Source organism: Syngnathus scovelli, chromosome 3 (genome assembly GCF_024217435.2).
Source record: "Syngnathus scovelli strain Florida chromosome 3, RoL_Ssco_1.2, whole genome shotgun sequence".
Classification (NCBI taxonomy): Eukaryota; Metazoa; Chordata; class Actinopteri; order Syngnathiformes; family Syngnathidae; genus Syngnathus; species Syngnathus scovelli.
Genome location: NC_090849.1, coordinates 8180401 through 8190110, shown reverse-complemented (window position 1 = coordinate 8190110; position 9710 = coordinate 8180401). Strand labels below are relative to the sequence as shown.

At 45.1% G+C, this 9710-nt stretch overlaps 2 non-coding genes and 3 pseudogenes across 2 annotated transcripts; 1 reads left to right on the top strand and 4 right to left on the bottom strand.

Annotated features, from left to right (window-relative positions):
- Window positions 1–1786: 1786 nt before the first annotated feature.
- On the bottom strand, window positions 1787–1958 carry LOC125965910 (U2 spliceosomal RNA; annotated as a pseudogene).
- Window positions 1959–2320: 362 nt separating this feature from the next.
- On the bottom strand, window positions 2321–2402 carry trnal-aag (transfer RNA leucine (anticodon AAG)). The gene is given in 2 exon segments: window positions 2321–2355; window positions 2365–2402. It is a non-coding gene; the product is annotated as a tRNA-Leu (tRNA).
- Window positions 2403–4486: 2084 nt separating this feature from the next.
- On the bottom strand, window positions 4487–4636 carry LOC125965907 (U1 spliceosomal RNA; annotated as a pseudogene).
- A 1716-nt stretch (window positions 4637–6352) lies between these two features.
- On the bottom strand, window positions 6353–6548 carry LOC125965908 (U2 spliceosomal RNA). Its single transcript, XR_007480004.1, has one exon. It is a non-coding gene; the product is annotated as a U2 spliceosomal RNA (small nuclear RNA).
- Window positions 6549–8011: 1463 nt separating this feature from the next.
- Window positions 8012–8184, top strand: LOC125965909 (U2 spliceosomal RNA; annotated as a pseudogene).
- Window positions 8185–9710: the final 1526 nt, after the last annotated feature.

Below are 9710 nucleotides of genomic sequence, written 5' to 3'. Positions count from 1 at the left end.
TGGTGCTTCGCTCCCCTCCCTGAAGGACATTTACACCTCCCATCTCGCCCGCAAGGCAACCTCGATTGCCAGAGATGTGAGTCACCCGGCTCACTCTTTGTTTGACCTTCTGCCCTCTGGGAAGAGGTACAGGAGCCTGCGCTCCCGCACCACCAGACTTGCCAACAGCTTCTTTCCCCAGGCTGTTAGGGCCCTGAACTCGCTACCCCCTTCTGCGTAGTGTGTGGCACTGTTGCGCTATTTTCGGGAATGTCTGCTGTACGCGCACTTGCTCCTTTTTTTTCTGCTCCTCTTATTTATTTATTTATTGTTGTGTTATTTATTCATTATTTATTCAGCACGCTTTTGTTATACTTGTTACTTGTTTGTCTGTTGTGAGTCATGTCTTGTCACCGTGGGATAGGGGGGAACGAAATTTCGGTTTCTTTGTGTGTCTTTGGCATGTGGAGAAATTGACAATAAAGCTGACTTTGACTTTGACTTTGATGTAGTCACGCATTCTTACCCCAAAATTGTGTATCTTTTGCTGGAAGGGTAAAAGTACTTTTTTTTTTCATGTATTCTTCAGGTCTCACAGTCCTGATCGGGGTTTCACAATAAGGGAAATTCTGGCAGAAAAGGGGGTTCACCTGAATATTCCACCCTTTTTGAATGGGAGAAAAAAGGTCTTGTGAGGTTCCCATTGACCACGAATTTGCTCGTGACATCTCTGTACAGCAGTTTCACCCATTCTCCTATGTACTTTCTTGGAAAAAACAATTTTTGAAGTAGTTTAAAAGGTATTGGTGCAAAATACGATCAAAGGCTTTCTCAAAATCTAAGTTAACCAAAGCCAATTTCATGTTTCTGTCCCTTGCATAATCAATTGTGTCACGGATCAGAATGAGGCGGTCTGTGATCTTACTCCCCACAATGGCACAGGTTTGGTCCGGGTTAATCAGTTCATTTAAAACCACTGACATGCGCATAGCTAAAAGTTTACTAACACTAAACATAGCTAAAGTTTACAATCGACATTTAAAAGCGTAATAGGTCGCCAGTTACTAAGATCCGTTTTGTCTCCCTTCTTGTGCAATAATGTCACAATCCCTACTCTCCAGCTGTCTGGTAAGTGCTCTGTTCTTCCATTTCATTAAAAACAGTAAGTAGGTCTGATGCTAAAATGTCCCAAAACGTTAGGTAGAACTCCAAACAGATTCCGTCCTCCCCTGGGGCTTTTGCTTTCTTAAATTGTTTTACACATTTGTTTATCTCCTCTTGGGTAAAATATTTCGTTAGTAGCTCTTTATCTTTAACTGTTTTTCCAATAAAATCTAACACATGACATTGTCTCAGAGTGTATGTCTCTCCTATCATACAATCTCTGAAAGTAGTTTTCTACCGTTTCATTTATTTCACTACTTTGATCTGTGATGTTTCCACTCTCTTTTTGCAATTTGGATATTCCAACTCCTTTGTTTATGATTTTAAAAAAAAAGTACCTGGTGCATTTTTCTCCTTCTTCTATTTCTCTTTCCCCGTTTCTTAGTATTATGCCTTTACTTTTTATAACCGCCAAGCTTCTCAGCTCATTTTTTACCTGTTTGATTTCTTCATTGAAGTTTATTCCCTTTTGTGACAAGTTAAAATACCTCAGTCGTCGTTTTTGCAATCCTAACACTCGTTTCATTTCTTTAATTTTTTTCTTCTTACCTGCTCTTTTAAAGAAAATCTGAGTTCTTGCCATTATCATGTCCCACCACTGTGCCAGGGATTTGTACAAGTCCTGAAAGGTCTGCCAGTCCTTATACAGTTCCCTGTACTGAGCGACCAAGGCCTCATCCTCAAGCAGGGAGCAGTTTAGTTTCCACAAACCTCTCCCAATAATCACACCAGTGGGAAGTGAAAAGTGCAAAACAGTATTACTGTGATAACAACAGATACTACACTTGATCTTAGCCAAAAGGCTGAGACACAATGGAGTATCCATCCGAGTGACGGACTCGCTTACAGGCTTCTCTGTTTATCCATTCTCACCGACGGTTACAGTACGGCACAGAGTGCTGCTTTTTTGGGCACTGGTAAATCGGCAAACTTGTCTGCCGACTTATTTGTTCACTCTTCTTCACCCGCAGTAATGCATGTAGTTCACGAGGCATATACGTATGTGCCTCCTTTCAGCAGTCTCTATCCAAATACACAGTGTAAGTAACTATTAAATGGGTAGTCCAGATGAAAAGCAAAGATTGATATTTCGCAAAGAACTTTCCAGGGTCATCATACCTCACGGCTGCACCGACAAGAGTTGGGCCAGAAGAATAGAGCGGAACTTATGTAAAAGTGGCAGTGGTGGGATTTGAACTCACACCTCAGGATAGACTGGAGCCTTAATCCAGCGCCTTGGACCGCTCGGCCACACTACCAACCACCCGCAAGTTCTACATTGCCTTTTTTTGACAATTCTATTAAAATGTGAAATTGGAGGCTTAATAGTTGGTTTCTCCACCAGCATCCAGGTTAGTGCTGCCCAACTGAGCTTTGTTCATAATGTAATGAAGCCTGTACACAACAGAGGTGAAACAATATGAGTGACAATCAGAATCCAGTTGGGACTTGGAACCGAATGCTTGTTTGCCAATTAGAGGACATCATGAATGACGAGTGCTGAGCAGCAGAGAGGCGCAGCGGGAGCGTGCTGGGCACATAACCCAGCGGCCGATGGATCGAAACCATCCTCTGCTGTTTGGAGCTTTGGACCTTCTTTCGAATCATGCGTTTGAGAAGAAATGTTGTGCGGATAATATTTTCCACCCATTGGCTGTGCTGCATGGAAGTTGACCCATCCTCAATGCATACAATTTACGAGGCATATATGTGCCTTCTTTCACCATTTTCAGTCCAAATACACAGTAGTTACCGATTAAATGGGTACTCTAGGTTAGACTGAAAGGCAAAGATTGATATTTCGCAAAGACCTTTGAAGGGTCCTCATACTTTACGCGGCTGCACTGACAGGAGTTCGGCAAGAAGAACACACCTGAATTGATGCAGAAGTGGCAGTGGTGGGATTTGAACCCATGCCTCAGGAGAGACTGGAGCCTAAATCCAACGCCTTAGACCGTGAAATCACCACCACTTCACTCTGCTCAGGCATTGTGCTTTGGTCTGCTGCTACCAAGTCTGCCATACTCATAGAGCTCGCCATCCCCTGGGAGGAGGGAATTCAAGCTGCCTACGAGCAGAAAGCCGCCAAATACGCAGATTTGGCTGCGGAGTGCAAAGAGGCAGGTTGGTCCACCACCACCTACCCTGTTGAAGAGGGGTACCGGGGCTACATCACCACAAGGCTGCTTCGTGATGTGGGAACAACTGAGGCTAAGCTCCGAAGGGTAACAAAAGCCCTGGCTGAGGAAGCAGAGAAGGGAAGCTTCTGGCTGTGGCTGAGGAGAGATAAAGATTGGGGGTTAAGGCAGTAAAATGGGCCAGCTGCAGGGGGTGGCAGGGAGACGTCCCTGCCCCCCCTCCGCCACAAGGAGGCGTTCCAAGATTAAAGCGAGCGAAACGCTGATGAGCGGTCGTCCCTGGCTGACGACCCTGCAGCTCCCCTAAGGCGTCGTATGAGGCGCGACGGGCACTTTTGAACTGCAGAAACAACACCATACCTATACAATAAATCGCAACAGGTGAAACGACTTCAAAGACAACCAGAATCCAGTTGCAAGTGTTGGGACCTAATGCTTGTTCGGCGATGAGGGGACAGAATGAGTGATCAGCTGCAGGATAGCGCGGATGGAGCGTGCTGAGTCCATGGCCCGGATGGCTTAATTGATTGAAACCATTTTCTGCTATCTGGAGCTCGTTGTTTCCTACTGTTAAACAGCCTCCAAAGTTCTTTCAAGTGTTGTTCTTGAATAGAAGTATTGTGAAGTTCAGACTGTCTACACCAGGGGTGGGCAATTCCGGTCATCTCCGGTGCCCTGCATGTTTTCTATGTCACCCTGTTGCAACACACCGGATTAATCCAAATGGTCAGATAATTAGCAAGGTCTGCAGAAGCTGGATAACAATCCTGATCATTTGAATCAGGTGTGTTGCAGCAGGGAGACCTATAAACCATGCATGACGCCGGCCATTGAGGCCCGCAATTGCCCACCCCTGCTATAAAACATGCCTGACACCAGCCCTCGAGGACCGGAATTGTCCACCCCTGCTATAAAACATGCATGACACCGGCCCTTGAGGACCGGAATTGCCCACCCCTGGTCTACACGTTGATTGTTGCACGTGGAAGTTGATCCATCGTCAATTATGTTTCACATGGAATATGTGTGGCTTCTTTCACCGGTCTCCTCATGAGAGACTGGAGCCTTAATTCAGTGCTTTAAACCGCTCGACCACACTACCTTCAATTTAAGATGCAGATGCAAAATATCTGCCGCGGCCCAAGCAGGATTTGCAAGCGTTTGTGTCTCACTCGATTCAGGACTCTCAGTATTTAACAATCGAATCAGGGAGAGCGCGGACGCAGTTCCCCACTCTCACCAATTCCGCATTTGGGGAATTCGCAGGGGTCAATGTAACCGTTAGTGCAATGGGCACATCTCACCCTGGGTGAACCACCTTCGTGATCACGGTGTCACCCCTGCCAATTAAGTATGACTTCTTGTGCCTGGGCACGCGACCACTTATTTTACATCCTCTCTGTTAGATGACGGTGCCATTTGCAAACTGGCGAATGGCGTGATGGTACTGTTAGGTTCGTTCCCAGTTCTTTATCTTTAATGCTCAATATGCTAACAGTAATTACCAAGAGGCAGCCTTCACAGTTTTACTATTTAATATATGCCAGAATGATCGATGCACAGCTGTGGAGCCCTTTCTGCGAGATGCGGAAGATGGTCTAACTCCCAGCACCAAGGTTCCTGCACTTATACTACTCTGGGCCGCCTTCCTGCAAGGAGGCGACTCTGCCTAGCTTGTGTGATAATGTGTGACCTTGTAGTCTTAACTGAGAGCGACTTCTACATATGTGCAAAGAGTGTCATAGAGAAGAGAAAGCTAATAAAGCAAGAGAAGGGTTACTGTTAGAATAATTGTTTTTGCAGAAGCGCTGGTCGGCCTGAACCGGAGGTCTCATATCTTCGCTCAAGCCAACATATCTGTCTAGCTTTAAGGAGTTCGTATACTCCCTTCCTTTTCTTAGCTGTGAGAGGCCCTCACTAGTTATGAATAGAACACCTTTGTTCTTTGTTTAGTTCAAGAGAAGTTCTCTCTCTTTTATACTTTGTAGTTTCTATTCATATATTGTTGTTAACCGGGACAGTTTTTAAGTTATCCCATATTTACTCAATGTTTGGTTAAGTAGACTTCATGCAAGTTATCTCACATCTACTTAACGTTTGTTGGAGTGTATGCACGAGAGATATCTGATTATTTACTCATCATTATTATTGTGTGAAACGTAGCAAGAAAGTCTAGAGCATTGTTTTACAGGGACACGGCATCCAGGTTTGGAGATCGCAGCCGTGAACGAGGCTGCGAACCACCTAAGAACAGATTCTGCATTCCTGGGGTCACGAATCGGCCAAGGCCATGCGGCCTCGTACCACACAACTTTGTTAGCTAGTTAATCAGCGTTGCTACAGCCACAAGCTCCCCTCCCTTTAGTGTAGCAACGCCTCTTGTAACCAGGGCAACCCAAAATATAATAGAGGAGATAGCGGAAGAGTCAAGTCAAGTCAAGTCAAGTTTATTTGTATAGCCCTAAATCACAAACAGTCTCAAAGGGCTTCACATAGCCAAAATTGACAATTATTCTCAAAGCATCCCCTTATCTTAAGCTCCCAAGAGGAGTCCAGAATTGGTGGAGGACTGTAACTGCGCCTTCTACGTAATTCTCCTTGCGAGCAAAAGGAATACTGGTTGTCTTCTCCTCTTTGTTCTCAGCGTGTGGATTAATGTCTGATGGTGTTTAGACCTGACAGTTACAGCGATATAACGGCATAGCTCAAGCTACCTCTCTAATCACATGTGCCAAAGAGGCCTATTCTAACAGTACTAGTGGATTAGAAATGTGTGTGTGTCTACTACTCACTGGGCATAAGAGGCCACAGGCGCAACGGTGGAGCATGCAATTGCCGAACCAGCTAATGCAACAAGCCTCTGGTGATGATCGCAACCTGGGTTTGACTCACTGGAACTCGTGAGCAGTAGAGCAGATGTTTGTCTGCCAAGTGTCCGTCTGGCCGACCTGAGCGCCTTGTTTTCTTCTTCAAGGCCCGCTGTGAAAAATTGAGCAGTGCTCATGAGTCAAAGGGCATCTAAATGGTCCTCGCTGCGTTTTATTGAATTTGGATTTCACTTGACCAACATAGGAAGGTGCACCAGTCCCAGATATACTGCAATACACCCAGTATTGATACGCAGAGTGGGCAGAGCAAGCTCTGAATCCCATCTCCCTGTTCCAAAAATATAATATATGAAGTCCCTCAAAGAGGACATATCAGATATTAAACTGACAAGAACAGATTTTTCTATATTAGTTTTTTATTGGCACTATATACACTTATTTACATTTCAATATGCAGCAATGCCACACAGACTTTTTTCAACATTTGTGAGAGTAAAAACAGGATCATACACCAAAGTGCCAAGGTAAAAACTTATTAAAATACATATTACAATATTGCTTTCAGAAGAAAATCTGTCACACAGGAGTGTAATCTTTGCTTACCAAGTGGGACTTCACCCCACCCTCTCAAACAACTCCTCTAAGTGACCTGCCGGGGTATCAAGGGGGCAGCCTCATCCCTCGTTTGTTTTTCTCAGGCTCTCATCATAGTCAGGCCGTCGCTGCCAAGACTTTTTCCCGTGAAGCTCCGGTGCCCTTCTCCGGGCGGGCACAGACAACTGTTCTTGGTGGCCGTCTCCTAGGCTTTCCGCATGCAGCTGTGAGGGTTGCTGCAGCCATTCGGAGCAAAACCACGGAGGGGGTCTGTCTGTGTCTCCTTACCAGCAAGTTTCTGGAAGTCCACATGGCGTCTTTGATGGCGGCAAAGGTGAGCCACTGCTTTGTAAAGTCTTCTTGCTTGATTTTCAACGGGCTCACCCCATAGAGTACAAGGTCTGCATTTAACGCTTCCCTTGCTGGCAAGTCCAGTAATTGCAGGTGGACAGCTGTCGCCCACTGGTCTACGGCAGCTCTGCACTCCCAGAGCAGGGACCACACCAACGCCTGGGCGCCACAGCCAGGTCGGGGGCACATTGAGAGCGCTGACATGCCCCTGGAATGCATAACGGACCTAACTAGGAGGACATCATGGGCCACCATCCATGACAGGTCCCGAAGTTTGTTTGAGAGGGCGGGGTGGTTGACGTTGCTCCAAACCGTTGTGGGCTCGTCTAATGCGAGCCCGCGCACTGGACACACCGCTTCTCGCTCCTGCACGACAGAGATCATAGATCTGTGACTTGTTAAAATTTCACCATTTTCTTGCTCTAATCTAAAATTTATTAAAAAGTTCTTGATAAAGGAATAAGAGGATGTCAGGTTAAAAGACACAGGAATTCTTTGGTCGGTGGGTATTAGCTTTAGTTTCCGGAAGTATGAGCCCATCCAGAATCGTGTCATTTCTTGGCTTTTCGGGCAAAATAGTATCTGCTTCCGAGGAAGAGCTTTAAGTCCGGCACTCCTTTTCCTCCCTTATCTTTCTTTTTCTTCATGGTGTCCCTCTTCAGTCTCTCCCATTTGGATTTCCAGATAAAGTAAAAAATGTCTCGGTCCAACTCTAAAAGAACCTTCCTTGGTGGGGTAGAAACAGAACTGTTTAGTAAAAGCAAGGGTAAAACCACCGCTTCTATGATTAAAAAATTCCCTTCTATAGTCAGCTCTCTTAATCCCAAAACCCAAGTCGTTGCCTCACTTTCCCCAACACGTCATCCCAGTTTGTTTTCCCTCCTCCTTCCTGCATAAATTTGATCCCAAGAATTTTCTGGTTGGTTTGTGTTAAATTAAGCGGGAGTCCTCGGCTGTGTCGCTTCTCGGCCTTTTGGCTAAGATCAAGTGTAGTATCTGTTCTTATCTCTCAGATGCTCCACTCGTCTGTCTTCTGGCCAGGAAGGCAATCGCCTCTACTGAGTCGCAAGTTCTCAGCCTGACGTGGCAGTGAACTTGGCTCACTTTGTGGAGTAAATAGTGACCTAGTATTGTATTATAAATAACCTGATACTTTTGTTACAGAATCTACTGTGGTAAGTTACTTTGATTTATTTTATGTTATTTTGTAGTTGTTTATTTTTCTTTAAGTGTTTCTTTCCTTTTGTGTAAATTTCTTTAAGTGGTGCTACTGCTATGGCGGCTCCACCGTAGTGTACGCTTTACTTTTAAGGAAATGAATGGTGAGCCACTGGTGATGTCAAGGTTAGACTTTTCCAGAAAGCTAATCCAATAAACCCTGAAATTTAAAGTATATGATTTGAACTGCATTTTAACATTGCCTTTTATCAAAGGCTTTGATGTGAGCTTTTGCTCTGCGGCAAATCTGCCTGAGTTTTGGAATCGGTATGAAAATATTAAATCCCAGTTCTGTGTTTAATGTTGAAAAGCTGACCGACAACGCTGCTAAAACAGTTATTGTCAGAATGTTTAATGTGACAGTGAACGCAGAGGACATTTGTTATTTGCTGGGAAGATATTGCACGATTAAAGGCCAGGCTATGAAGGTGAGAGATGAAGATGGCATCTGGAATTGTTCCTGGCGGGTCCCCATTCAACAATGGGGGTTCTAGGGCCTGAAACATCTCCCATCAATAATAGTTTTGGGAGAAAATCGAGGCTTCATATATTATCAGGGCCAACCCAAGCTCTGCCGCAAGTGTGGACAGCATAGGCACGTCGCAGAAGCGTGTGAGCAAATGCCGGAAATGTAGAGTAATTGGTCACACTTTTGAAGAGTGTACTAATTGTTGGCCGCTGTTACTTTTTTTTCCTTTGTCTTGTTGCTTTGCTCTGATGGCTTTTAACTTTCGCACTTACTGGCTTTCTTTGTGGCGTCGTTGTGTGGCAGCCTTATATGAGCCTACTGAGTTGCGCTCATGTCATCTGTGTGTCTTTTATATACCCGCTCTGTGGTATGAATACTGCTGGGGCCTGAATTTCCCTATCCACGGGATCAATAAATGTTCAATCAATCAATCAATGGCAGAAAGTGCAATCTCTGTGGGGAAACTGATCATCTCTACAGAAAGTGCCCTAAGTCTTTTGCCAACAAACTGAAGGGCAGGAGAGAAATGACACAGGTGAAGGAAAATGAAGCTAACAAACATTTTGGAAATTTCAATTTCCCTGCAAGGCCTGTGATTGATGGAGAAGAAACGGGTGAGGAGGGAACACCCACCAACAGAGAGCGCAGAGGAAATAGACAGAGTAGAAGAAATGCCTACAAGTAGTGGAGAGGAAACAAGTGAGGAAAGGGAAGGGGAGGGGCATGTGGTAAGCACACAAATGGAAAGTGACATGTCACAAGAAGTAGCCACAGGTGAGTCGGGTGCAGACACCCAGATTTCTTGTGCGCAAAAAGCTAAAAGACTCGCATCTGAACAGTCCTTTGAATCGCCGTCGACTTCAGAGAAGAGAGGAAAGCCTGGGAGCCCAGATAGTGAGCTGGATGAGTCCAGAGTATTCCCTTCCGACTCACCAAATGAAATCTCCTTTTTAAATATACTATGCTTAC